This window comes from Oreochromis aureus, linkage group 9 (assembly GCF_013358895.1).
Source record: "Oreochromis aureus strain Israel breed Guangdong linkage group 9, ZZ_aureus, whole genome shotgun sequence".
NCBI classification, from domain to species: domain Eukaryota; kingdom Metazoa; phylum Chordata; class Actinopteri; order Cichliformes; family Cichlidae; genus Oreochromis; species Oreochromis aureus.
In genome coordinates, this window is record NC_052950.1 from 12,798,508 (window position 1) to 12,810,895 (window position 12,388).

At 39.4% G+C, this 12,388-nt stretch overlaps 1 long non-coding RNA gene across 1 annotated transcript; it reads left to right on the forward strand.

The window, feature by feature from the left end:
• Nucleotides 1-2,640: 2,640 nt before the first annotated feature.
• On the forward strand, nucleotides 2,641-5,453 carry LOC120441910. Its single transcript, XR_005614371.1, has 4 exons — nucleotides 2,641-2,786; nucleotides 2,861-4,287; nucleotides 4,379-4,462; nucleotides 4,615-5,453. It is a non-coding gene; the product is annotated as an uncharacterized LOC120441910 (long non-coding RNA).
• Nucleotides 5,454-12,388: the final 6,935 nt, after the last annotated feature.

The window sequence follows — 12,388 nt, forward strand, 5'->3', positions numbered from 1 at the left end:
AACTGTCTGCCATCTATAATCCAGTTTTGAGTTCCCTCCCCAGACGCCTTAACGCCCACTCACATCCTGGGCCATCTGACCTCAGGAATTCACATGACAAGGTGGGGCCAGGTTTCACAATGGGCTCACCCGAAACCCTGGCTGATTAGGTCCCACACCCGCTTTCATACCTGGGCGCATGTGATTAGAGGATCACCAGGGGGTCCTTTGTCCCTCCTTGGGGGGATACTCCCACTGGGTTTAAATCTGGGACTCTCGACCATTTGACCTTAGAACTGAAGAAGCTTCGTGGATGAGAGGTGAAACGTCTTAAAGCAACTTAAAGAAGTCCAGACGCTTTTCTTTGCAAACTCCTTTGACTACGATGACCTGGATGACTGAGAACCTTCACAGACATACTGTTTATAAGGTTTGGGGAAACCTGCAGTCAGCTGAGACTGAAGAAGTTACTTGGATGAGTGACGAAACGTTTCTCCCACCAAACGCTACGTCCAGATGAACAGATTCAACTTTTGGAGATCTGTTATTTATCATCAGTTTATTAATGATAGAAATTGTTTGACTCCCAAATAGTATGAGTTTTGTTTTGGTCAGATTCAGTGTTAATTGATTATTAAAAAACAACTCTTCAATTGTTTTAAAATTCATTTTCTAGTTCATTCAGAAGTTGTTCCAAGTTACTTCCACAATAAATTTGTGTCATCTGCAAACAATATGACTTCTATGTCTTTGAAATTACTTCAAATTAAGACATGTTAACACAAACACCTTCACCCTCATTTACCTCATGGCCCTGGTGCCATCTGTCTGCATTGATTTGATAATTAATCAGAGGTAGCAGGATGTGATACAGGAACTCTAAGAGACACATTAGCGTATGTTTAGTGGTCACTGGCTGAACTGGGTGTGTCTCGAATTCTGAATGAGCCAGAGGGGGCCAGATGCATGTGTCTGTGGGTTTATGACGGGCGTTGATGTGGATCGTTAGCCTTGCTATTGTTTACATTGACTTATGTGGGTGTTTTATAATTTCAGACACTTTTACAATGTAGAAGGTGAAACTACCATTTGCTACCTTATAAACTCAGTAATGTTCTTCACATGATCACAAAGATCTAAATTAGAGGTGTAAGTCATTATTTGTATGTAATATTGGTATAATTTGGCTTATTTTAAAACATTTTACACATATCAGGTTTCAATACTCACTGAAATAATGCAGATTTCATGCAAAATATATTTAAAGAGGACCTGTGTTTGCTCTGATACATTTGAAATATGTGCACAAATCTTCTGATAATAGAAAGTAAATCAAACTGGTGTCTTGTCTGAAACAACCAGAGCAGGAAGTTAAATCAAAATCATCTAACACAGATCTAGTTGACATGAAAGCAGAACAGGCTAAACTGTTCTCAACTCACCAGTGAGAAATATCCATAAAAATCAAGATTTACACCAGCTGCAGCTCACAGTCAGCAACTCATCAGGTTTGGTTTTCTTTACTAAATGAGAATTTTTCACATTATATAGTCCATCATGTATTTCAAACACACAAATAAAGATGCAGAGTTTATTTAATTGATTTAATTTCAGTTGCCACTTTCAAACTGTTTCATTTAATAAAGTTAATAAAGACAAAACGAGTGGTCAGCGGTCATCGTGATATTCAGTGTCAGAGTTTTTTTAATGGTCTGTCCAAGTGTGAAAACCTTGTTTTTGCCTCAACAAGCTGCTGTGGGGGTTTACACAGAGGTGCAACTGAACACCTGCAGGTCAAATTAACGTGAGGATGCATTTGCAAAAATGCTCTATGTGAGTGGAAAGTTCTTTGGGTGATCTAATACTGCATTAATTGATGCAAACATGGAGTAAGTACATTTCAGTAATTAGCTGCTAAGTGCTGCTCAAACATGAGCACACCAGTGAGGGAGCCAGTGATGTCCTCACCAAAATAATTCTTGTGAGCAGTTTTAACATGTTTATGTGTGAAAACAGTGTGGCAGTTTAGGTCAATTAAAGGAGGCTGAAGAGGAATCAGTGTGGTTTTCTGAGGGTGGTGTGGTAGAGGACTTCATGTGTAGCTGACTGATAAAGTCCACTTCTTATATATGTTGTTATAACTCTTTCAAAGTCACCAATGCATTTATCTGCAATGAATTTTCCTTTAATGAGGACAGTGGTAGAATGAAATACTGCTTCTGTTAAATGCTGTTAAAAAAGACTCAGAAATCTCGCTGTGTCATGTCACACCCACCAACCAAAGGAAGAGTTTGACCTGTTTTGAGCTCAAGTCTCTCATCACAGGCTGATGTGTGCTTCCTCCTGCACACTGATACAGCTGGTGGATGTAGTTCAGTAGAAAGAAAACAGTTCCTACATTAAAATGTTAATAAAAGTTTGTGGATTTCATTTTGAGTCAGGCGTGATTTCTAAAAACAGACTTTGCTGCTGAGGAAAACTTTTGTTACTCTGAGAAACACATCACAAGTCCATCTTGTTCCGATTTACTGTCGAGACTTATTTACAAAACTGGGTGTGGCTGGATGAATGTTATCCCTCGGTCCAACCCACTTTCAGCCTGGCGCATTAGGGGGCGCTAGTATAAATAGTGGCCATTTGAGCGTCCCTGGATCGCTTACCTGTGATCTCCTTTTTGGTCACCAGACTTCCCTTTGGTGTTGTAGAGATCATTTGCGGGTTACTCTTCAGAAGCCTCCATCGCGGCTGGTCGTAGCTGTAGAAGCCTCTGAGCCATTCTGCTCACGTTTTATGACACGGCTTACTCGGTACGTAATCAACTTTTACTACGCTCTCTGCCTTCTATTGTTCTTTTATAGTAATTATTTATTATACTTTGCAGGAAGTGTGGGCCTTAGTTTTGCGCCAAGCTACGCAAACTGAAGTGCTGCTGCTTTGCTTTGCTTTGCTGTGCTTTTACCGTCTGTTCCCGTTGCGAGATTTCTTTTCCTGCTGCTGCCAGCTTTTACAGTGGACGTCGGCGTGGACAGCAGCCATATGCCTGCCGGTTATGGGAGTCAGCTGGCGTGCATATTGATTGACCGTTAACTTGTAGTCGTGCAGACGGCAAGTTGGAGCAATACGGCGATTCCGTTTGCTTCAGATTTTAAAGTTTTATCCAGATTGTATGTTGGTTTTCTGTTTTGATTTGCAGTTTGGATTTTTGTTACGCCACTGGTGGGAGGCCCTTTTTCTAGCTGCAGATCACCAGTGTGGTCTTGCAGTTGGGTTATCCCCCAGCGCTACATATTAGTTTTGTTGTAATATATTAAAATTTCCTTTGTTTCTTTTATTCAGATGCGGAGTGCCGACGTGGAGGAGACTAGGGTGCCTTGGTGGTGGGACCCTTTGCATGTACACACCTGCCTTGTTTGGTTTATTAGTGTGAGTGTGTGATTGTGTGCTGCACTTGTGTCTTGGTGTGTTTTCTTTTTTTGTTTGTGTGTGGCATCCCTGCCCCTCCACTGGTAAGCCTCAGCTCTGAATACCTTTTTAAGCATATTTGTACATGAATATTTATGATTGTGCTTTTATATGGTGTTTTAAATAATTATTAATAAATTGTCAAGTTGTTTATCATTGAACCTCGTCTCTGTACTGAGTATAGCGAACCTAAGTGCCTTTTTGGTGATTTAGTGTTACTTCCAGTATTCTCTGGGTGAAATTCCCAGGGTGGTGTTGTCTTTTAAAACTGTGAAAAGTATTTACTTTCTTTCCACCTCGTGCTGCCACATGGGCAACAATCTAGATAAACAGAACTACAGTACTACTTCAGGACTCCAAAAAGTCACCAAACAAAACTGAATCTATTTCACTGACATTACAATTCCTGTGGACGGCTAAACTTAAGCTTAAGTCGGTTATTGTGTTCTTGGGGGGCTCTGTTACTTTTCCCTCTCCACAGATGGAGCAGAGAAGAAGAAAAAGCAGCTCAGGAGTCATCAGCCCCTCACCCCACACTTAAAGCCAGCTTGAGTAGATATTCTGTAAAAAGAGCTGTGTGATAAAACCAATGATACTTCTGAGGCAGTTTCCAGCTCAGTCTCAGAGGAGAAACAAGATTTTGCTGTCCCAAGAAGCCAGGATGGTAACATCACTGCCACTCTGCACGATCCCAGCACTGCTCCAGAGAAACCTAAAGGAAAGGCCTGGGTGGTGTTCACAGAGAGACAGTTGAATATTCTTGTCCATCAGTTTAATTTGAAACATTACTGTGACCCAAGAGAGATGAAACAGCTGGCAGAGATGACAGGACTGACTTATAAACAGGTGAGTGTTTTTCAACTTACTACAACAGAAGAAAAATAAATTTTGGCTCCATTGTACTGATTAAATGTTTTCTGTTTTCTTCCATCTTTAGGTAAAAACTTGGTTTCAAAACAGACGGAGTAAGTTTAGGAGGAGGTCACATCCTCAGCATGTGAATCAGGGCGTCCCACTTCATGTAAGTATCTCCTATAATTAAAAAGCACTGTTTCTGATTCTGTCATTATCTGGGGAATTGATTGTATTTACTGAAATGTAATGGCAATAATTTAAAACAAGAATTTTAGAAGTATTCTCGTTTTACTGACAGTCCACCTGTCTGTGATTCAGTTTCAGGGAGAGGGACAGCCCCCACTCAGGCAGGAGTACACCCAGCACCTGGATGTAAACTTAATCACAAATGGTGCAAATTATCAGGGCCCCTATCCTCATCTTGTGGATAATTTTGTGGCTGGACCTCAATGGACCTTCCCCACCTCACCACAGACGCTTGGCTGGTCGATGCCACCAGGCAACCGCAATTATGAATTCAACCCCGGTGTATGAATGCACAACACAACAACTCCGGGCTTCACAATACAAGTTTTGAAGGAGCAAGTGGAGAGCCTTGCCAGCAGCTAATGATCCTTTAACTACAAATATTGTCATTTATATCAGCATTCTTTGTATTACATTTTAATCTTCTTTTTTTCATGTAGCTCAACATAACAGTCTCTTTCAGTAAATGAAAGGAACATGGTGAATTTTCGGCCCTTTATTTTTAATCATCGGACTAAAAAAAAAATTGAATTCAGTCGACTTTGGCTATTGTAAATACATTTTAGTCTATCCAAAAATATTAAGAGATGAAGTCATGAAAATTTGTTTTGTTTCAGTTGTATCTTCCAGTATTTGTAAAAAAATAATGGACATGAAGGATATTATCTGCCTTGTGTATGAGAAACTGTAAATACAATATTAGTTTCACCAATTCAAAACTTTCTACATGTCTCAAATCCTTCTGTCAGAGACTGAACATCCAAATGTTTTAGAGACTTTAGACCTCTATCTTTCCATGTTAACTTGAGCTACAATCCTCGATATTCACAATCACAGTATGAGACACCATGTCAAGCTCACAGTCTACGCCTCACTATGTCTCCTGATTTATTTATTTTTACAAATAACCACTGCACATGAGGATAAATCCACAGATGCATAATCCTGCAATCATCTTGTGGTGTGTCTTTTAGAGAGAGTGTGTGTGTGTTTCTTTGTCACAGTTGTACTTGATTATGAAGGGAAGAGTAACAAAGACCTGAGGCCACACATCTCAGCGACATCCACCTGTCCATCCCAGCAGGAGAAGCACCAGATGGGGCTCCCCCAGATGGAGGCTGAGAATCCTGTATGAGTTTGTCTGAAAAGTACTTTGTGCAGGGGTCTGGGTCTGTCTGAGAAGTTTCCCTCTTCCTCACTGAGTTTGTTTTGCTGCTCTTTCTGGGAAAAAATAAAAACTTTTCTTTGTCGTCTCTTTTTCTTTATAAACTGGTGGTGTTGCCACAGTAGAGTATCTCTCGGTTCGTGGGCTCATCTAAAGGTAACCACCGAGCAAACTTTAATGTGAGTTCAGTTAATCTTGAGTTTAGCTCCTGAATGAGGTCTTCTGCTGCTCTACTCGGTGATGTTCACAGTTTAATGTGAACACGTTGAGAGAAGAGTGAGAGTGTTTGGAGAAAAACACCAACTAATCATTAGCTCAACACGCTGGGAGAAGTTGAGTGTTTCCTCACAGAAAGTTGGACAATAAACTTTAAAAGTGACAGTCATACAATCTGTAAAGGCGAATTAATTGGATGAGATTTTTGGAAAGTTCTTATCAAATCAATTAGTTGCCTCGACAAAGCCGGTGCAGACTTATTGTTAAAGAGTTGAATGTGGTTCAAATGGCACCTGACCTAGAAACATGTAAGATTTAATGTCTTCATAGAGTTTATATAACACCACATGGGCTCGTCTGGGAGTTGAACCCGGGACCTCTCACCTGAAGCGAGAATCATTCCCCTTGACCAAAATGCAACACGGGAGTAGAATGTATGAAAGATTGTGTTGAAAGCTGACTGAATGTCCTGCAGCTGTATGTGAGGCACTCAGGGAACACTGCTCATTTAGAAATCTGTTTCAAAAGTGTTACAAATGCATACAGTATGATCCACAAGTGCAAACTAAGATTTAAAAGTCTTCATCTTCAGTGAGTGTTGTGTAACTTTTGAGGACTCACAAGTGTGCGCTTCAATCCGAACACAAAAATAAAATGTGACCACACGTAAAACTGGGGCCTGTTCTTCGTACCTCGCTAAGCAAGTTAGCCGGATTTGAATGTTGACGATTTGGCGTGATCTTGGATCGTTCGGTTCTCCGAAGCTCATCTGGGGCTTGCTGTCATAGCAACAGATCCGTAAAAGTAAGCCTGCTCGGGAGCAGGTTTACTTTATGTAAACAGGATTAGATCGCGGCCTCTCAGGTATGTCCGCTGCAGTTATATGAAAGCAAGAGCGATATTTCGCCACTGTTTTACCATAAATAAATATTATCAATGTAACTAAAGATAATGTATTTGATTCTTTTATTGATTTCATACAGATACATACAGGTCATTTCCGAAAAAAAGGGAAATGTACTATTAATCATTCTATTACATGTAGTAGATCATGTCAGATGTAATTCATATTTTAGAGTAGTAATAGTAAATTACTACGTGCAATCAAGATGAGAGACCACGGCTAAAAAGCGAAGGTGGATTTGGGAAGTCTGTCGCAGCCATGTCCTGTCCGTTTGTACGCGAGCAAGGAAGGTGCAAGATTGATAAGGAGAGTTTACAGAATTTAGCGTATATTGCGGGATAGACAGGATCCTTTAGCTCGGCGCGACGGTGTGCTCATAGAGATATCGATTCTCCCGTGAGGTTATTATTTACTTTCTCTCTCTCTCTCTCTCTCTCTCTCTCCAAATATATATATATATATATATATATATATATATATATATATATATATATATATATATATACTTACTGTACTGTATATACTTACTCCCGACTTACTGTGCATGCTTCAGTCACCCCTTGCATGGGAACAGGTAAAAGTGATGGAGTGTTATTCAAACTACACACATAAAACCCACAATGTCAATAAATGTCACAGTACAAAAAGGGTGTGACGAGGGGTGCAGGACCACCACCTGTCTTTATTTGCTCTGCCCTTTTCTTGGTTGCTGTTATAAACAAACAGATTATTCCAGGGTCTCTTGTCATAGACTAAAAGCAATATAAGTGATAAATATTACCATTCTGTAGAATATTCTTATATTTCACTTTTACTTTTTCCCATGTTCTAGTGGGTCCTGTTGTGGCTCTAATGTGAAAGAGGATATGATGTAATATAATATAATGTGGAATAAAATAATATCACATGATATAATGTAATATCATGGATCACTTACGAGTTTAATTTGTCAGCAACTTTCTGCCAGCCCTCTCTCCTTGCTTTTGCAGCCTTTGCAGTGTTCCCCTGCGTTTTAATTAAACTCTGAAACTCCTGATATCCCTCAATCAAGAGTTCTTGGTCTGCTGCCGTGAGATACTGCGCGCGCTCCTTCGACATCTTCGCCGACCAATCACAGGGTTGCCGATCAATGTTTCTACTATCGATGCGTAGCCCCTTTTAAGCCACCCAGTGATCTCAGATTACTTCAGCCAGCTATACTAATCGTCAACAACAGGTGCGTTCGGACAACCGGATTAGCGAGCTCACGGTTAGCGCGATGATTTGATCTTGGATGTGTCATTTGATCTTGGATGTAGTAAGCGAGGTACGAAGAACATCCCCCTGTTTGACAAATTCTATGAAACATTCACGCTCCAGTGGATGCATCAGAAAGCAACTTGGGATTAGTATCTTGGCCAACTATATGTGGCTTGCAAACTGGAGCAGCCAGGGATCAAACCACAAAGCTTCTGATCAGAAGGTGACTTGTGCTAAATCTTGAGCAACAACCACACTGGGATGAGCCAGTTTAGACATCCAAGATAAAATGTCACATTGGTTAATTAAAGATTTAGAGATTGTTACATGGAAGACAAAAGAAATGTTCCTGTCTCATGTGTCTTCGTTATCCAGAGATTTCATGGCTTCATGGTGCAGTTGAATGACTTTTTGCACCAACCAAGCCGAGTATATCTGCAAAGCGACACAAGTTATTTTGAGGTTCATCAATCAACTAGTAAAAGATCTAATCTTATTCAGTGGGAACAAGTATCAATCTATACTTCTCCTATGAAAAACCTTCTAAAGCTGTCTATAATTTTACCTCCAAAGTTCATCAGCAAACAGTCTGAATGCCTGTAATTTTCAGGCTGTACTCAAACCCATTAATTGAACCTGAAAACTTGCTGTGACTCCAAACCCAAGTAAATTATGGCTAAATGTCACACTTGGATCTGGTGATAGAGAAGTGAGTCAGTGTAACCTTTATTAAATCAGGCAAAACAACACATTCATATACGCTGTGGCGGCCTGCAGAAAGCAAAACCTCTTAAAGAAATGGAGCTAAGGGTAAGCTGAAGCCATCTGATGATTATGTTAATGAATAAAACACACTGACACATTTTGTCTTAGTTTTTATTGTTTATTAAAATACTTTTAAATCTCTAGTTTTAGCTCACAAAGAGTGAGACTCAATTATTTTTTTTCTTTCATGAGAAATAGTTTAAGCCATAAAAAAGGAATGATGACATTTAGGATATTAACCATCTAGTCCAGCAGGTGGCGGTAATGCACCTTAAAGCTCTAACCGCCAAAGAAAAACCCAAAAGAAGAAGAAGCCGCAGAGTTCCCGCTTCATTGCGTTTGTGTTTTAGTTCATTGTTCTGGCTCATCTAAAGTGAAGCACTAAGGTAACTTTAATGTGAGTTCAGTCAATCTTGAGTTTAGCTCCTGAGTGAAGTTTTCTGTTGCTCTCCTCGGTCTCTGTTGTCAGTCATTTGTGAACCCTTTGAAAGAAAAAACCTCTACATCAAGTCAAGCTGCTATAAACTAATTTACAAGAAAATATCAACAAATGCTAATGAAACACAGAGAAGAAAACAGTGTTATTATTAGAAGAAAGCTTTAAAATGAGCTAAGTGTAATCAGAGTTTCTATTATTTTCTTGGTTTGTTACTAAGCGCTAGTTAGCATCTCTATGTCTATCATTTTATGAATGCAGCTAGCTAACCAAGCTAGCTAGCCCCACCCTTCATCCATTTAAGGTAATTTAAATTCAAACATGTTGGCATTAAAAGTGCTATAATAAAATACATTTATGAGAAATGTAAAAATAAATGTATTCCAGGCTAAAACACAGCTGCCTTTGTCTTATCAGCGCAAAGTTGTGCCAGCCCACAGGGCATTTGATTGTAAAAACTGGCCTCACTCTGAGAGGGCTGTTATTAGAATCATTTTAAAGATTATTTGATATATTCTGATCAGTATTCAGCGAGTGAGTCTGATTAACTGTTAGCAAAATAATAATGATAGGCCAGAGATACCAGAGACACATTTTTAAAACAAATACAGCTTCGGCCCCTAAGAGGGAATCTGTGTTCAAATTTTATCACACTTCAAAGTACTGCTGATTTTTTAAAGCTCCATAATTTTTTGGAGGTTGAGATCATTTTCATGTTTGCAAACAAAACTGAAATGGAGGAACAAAGATAAATAGAATAGAATACAATAGAATAGTCTTTTATTGTCATTGTACATTTTCAACTAAATTGTGCCATACTGCTAAATTTGGTATCAGTGCTCAAACTTTTTGTGTTTGTTTCAAACAAGTTGCCCACTCGGGGAAGCTAAAATTTGTTCTTTGTGTTCTCAGATGAACTTATGAGACACTTTGACTCTTCAGTGCAGTGTGGAGCCTAACAAAGATCTGTTTTGTGTCCCAGCTGATCAGCAGGAGGAGAAGAGTCTGATGGAGCAGCAGAGGAACATTTAAGCTACTTGGACTCAGCTCAGCCACTGCAGAGAAAACAATGAGCTCAACACAGAAGGTGACAGAAACTAGTCTTAAGAAATACTCCATTAAAAGCTGAAGTACTGATATATGTTTTATGCAAAACTAACTAAACCTTGTGCTATATCAATGTAATGTAATAATAATCTAATAATACAATGCCTACATGACTTTGCCTCTGAACACTAAAATGAGCAGGGAAGAGGTTAAAGTAGGATTCAGCAGGATTCAACCCTAAAATCAGCTGTAGTGGCTCAGTGTGGGGAAAAGAATCACAGCTCACAATAATTTCTATTGAGAGCTCCAGTAGATTTTCTTAATGTACAGGCTGTGATCAGCTGACCTGCTGCTCTCTGTGAATTCAACCAGATGTCAGCAGATGTTTCATGAGTTGTCCTGGCTGATTTCCATCCTCTACACTGACAGTACAATGTCTTTCTATTAGACACTATACTGTTGGTATGTGGGTGGAACTCATGAATGTCAGCATCATAATCTGAAGTTTAAATTAATCTCTGCTACACTTGATGTAATCTAACTCTGCCATGAGCACCACAGTCTCTGTGCACCAGTCACACACTGTTCATTACTTTAAATCCATCACAGTACAGTAAACTTACCTGCTTATCCTGCACTAACCTGCAGAGGATTTTACTGCAGGCTTTAAATCACATTGTGAGACAAACTGCACACAAACAGTTTGTGTGTTTACTGATGTTTGTTGAGCTGATAGAATCGCTGCATTTGAAATTACCTGCCACATAAAAAATATTACTCCATTTATTCTCGCTCGTCTTCTGTATTGCTAACTAGATGTTGAAATACAGCGACTGCAACTTATCAGCACCTGCAGTCGTTCAGGTTCTGTGCCAAAAAACATAAACACTGGCCCAATGTAACTCCTGACTAAGGCACACAGTTTTGCCTCTTTAATCTCTTATGATTAGTACATGATCAGGATTGGATTTCATGTGTTACTGTTTAGGCTCAAATCGATTTGATCTTTTTTGCTCGCAGTGATGAAATAACTCCCCTCAAATGCCTTAAACCAGAAGTTACAAGCCTGTTTTGAAAATGTAAGGAGTAGAAAATACAGATATATATATTTTTAATGTAGGGAGTAAAAGTTAAAAAACCCTCAGGTTACAATCAGACTCTGACATCATCCTTCACTGAACCAAGCTAGTAACTGTTACATTTGATTCATTATCATTGAATAAATTAGACAATTATAGAAATATATAATAGAAAACAGCAACAGGAAATATAAAAATATAAAAAGTACAGACCTGGTAAACATTTATTACTATTCTGAGTGTGTTAGCTTTAATATTTGTGTACAAGCAGGAGGGATGGGCATGATTTTAGAGTGTTTGAACAGTGATTAATTATCTTTAACACCAGGTTGGATGTAATGTGTTACTACTACCAGTAGGTGGGGATAAGAGACCTTTAAGGTGTTTGGTGCCACACTCCACCTTCAGGTTTAAAACTAGTGTTAATGGAGGGAGTTTGAAGCTTCAGTTTGTTCAATGCATTTATTTGTTCAATGCATTCATTGAACAAACTGCATTTCACTCACTGCCTCTGTTTGTATCTCTGTCACTGCAGGACCAACATGGACCGAGAAGTCAGCGCTCTCAGGAGGCTGACAAACCTCACAGAAGAAAGAGAGAGAAAAAATACACCTGTGACGAGTGTGGGAAGGATTTTACTAGGAAGTCTAAACTAAAACAACATCAGCTCATCCACACTGGAGAGAGACCGTTCAGCTGTGACTTGTGTGGAAAGTCGTTTTCCTGGAAGAATGTCCTAAAAAGACATCAAGTCGTCCACAGTGGAGTTAAAGCTTACAGCTGTGATCAGTGTGGTAAAGCTTTTACTCACAGTAGCCACTTACAGAGACATCTAGTTACCCACTCTGGAATTAAGGCATACAGCTGTGACATCTGTGGAAAAACTTTCAGCCAGCTAGGGAGCCGAAATATACACCTACGCATTCACTCCGGAGAAAATGTGTACTGGTGTGATCAGTGTGGCAAATACTTTACAACAGACGCACACTTACAAA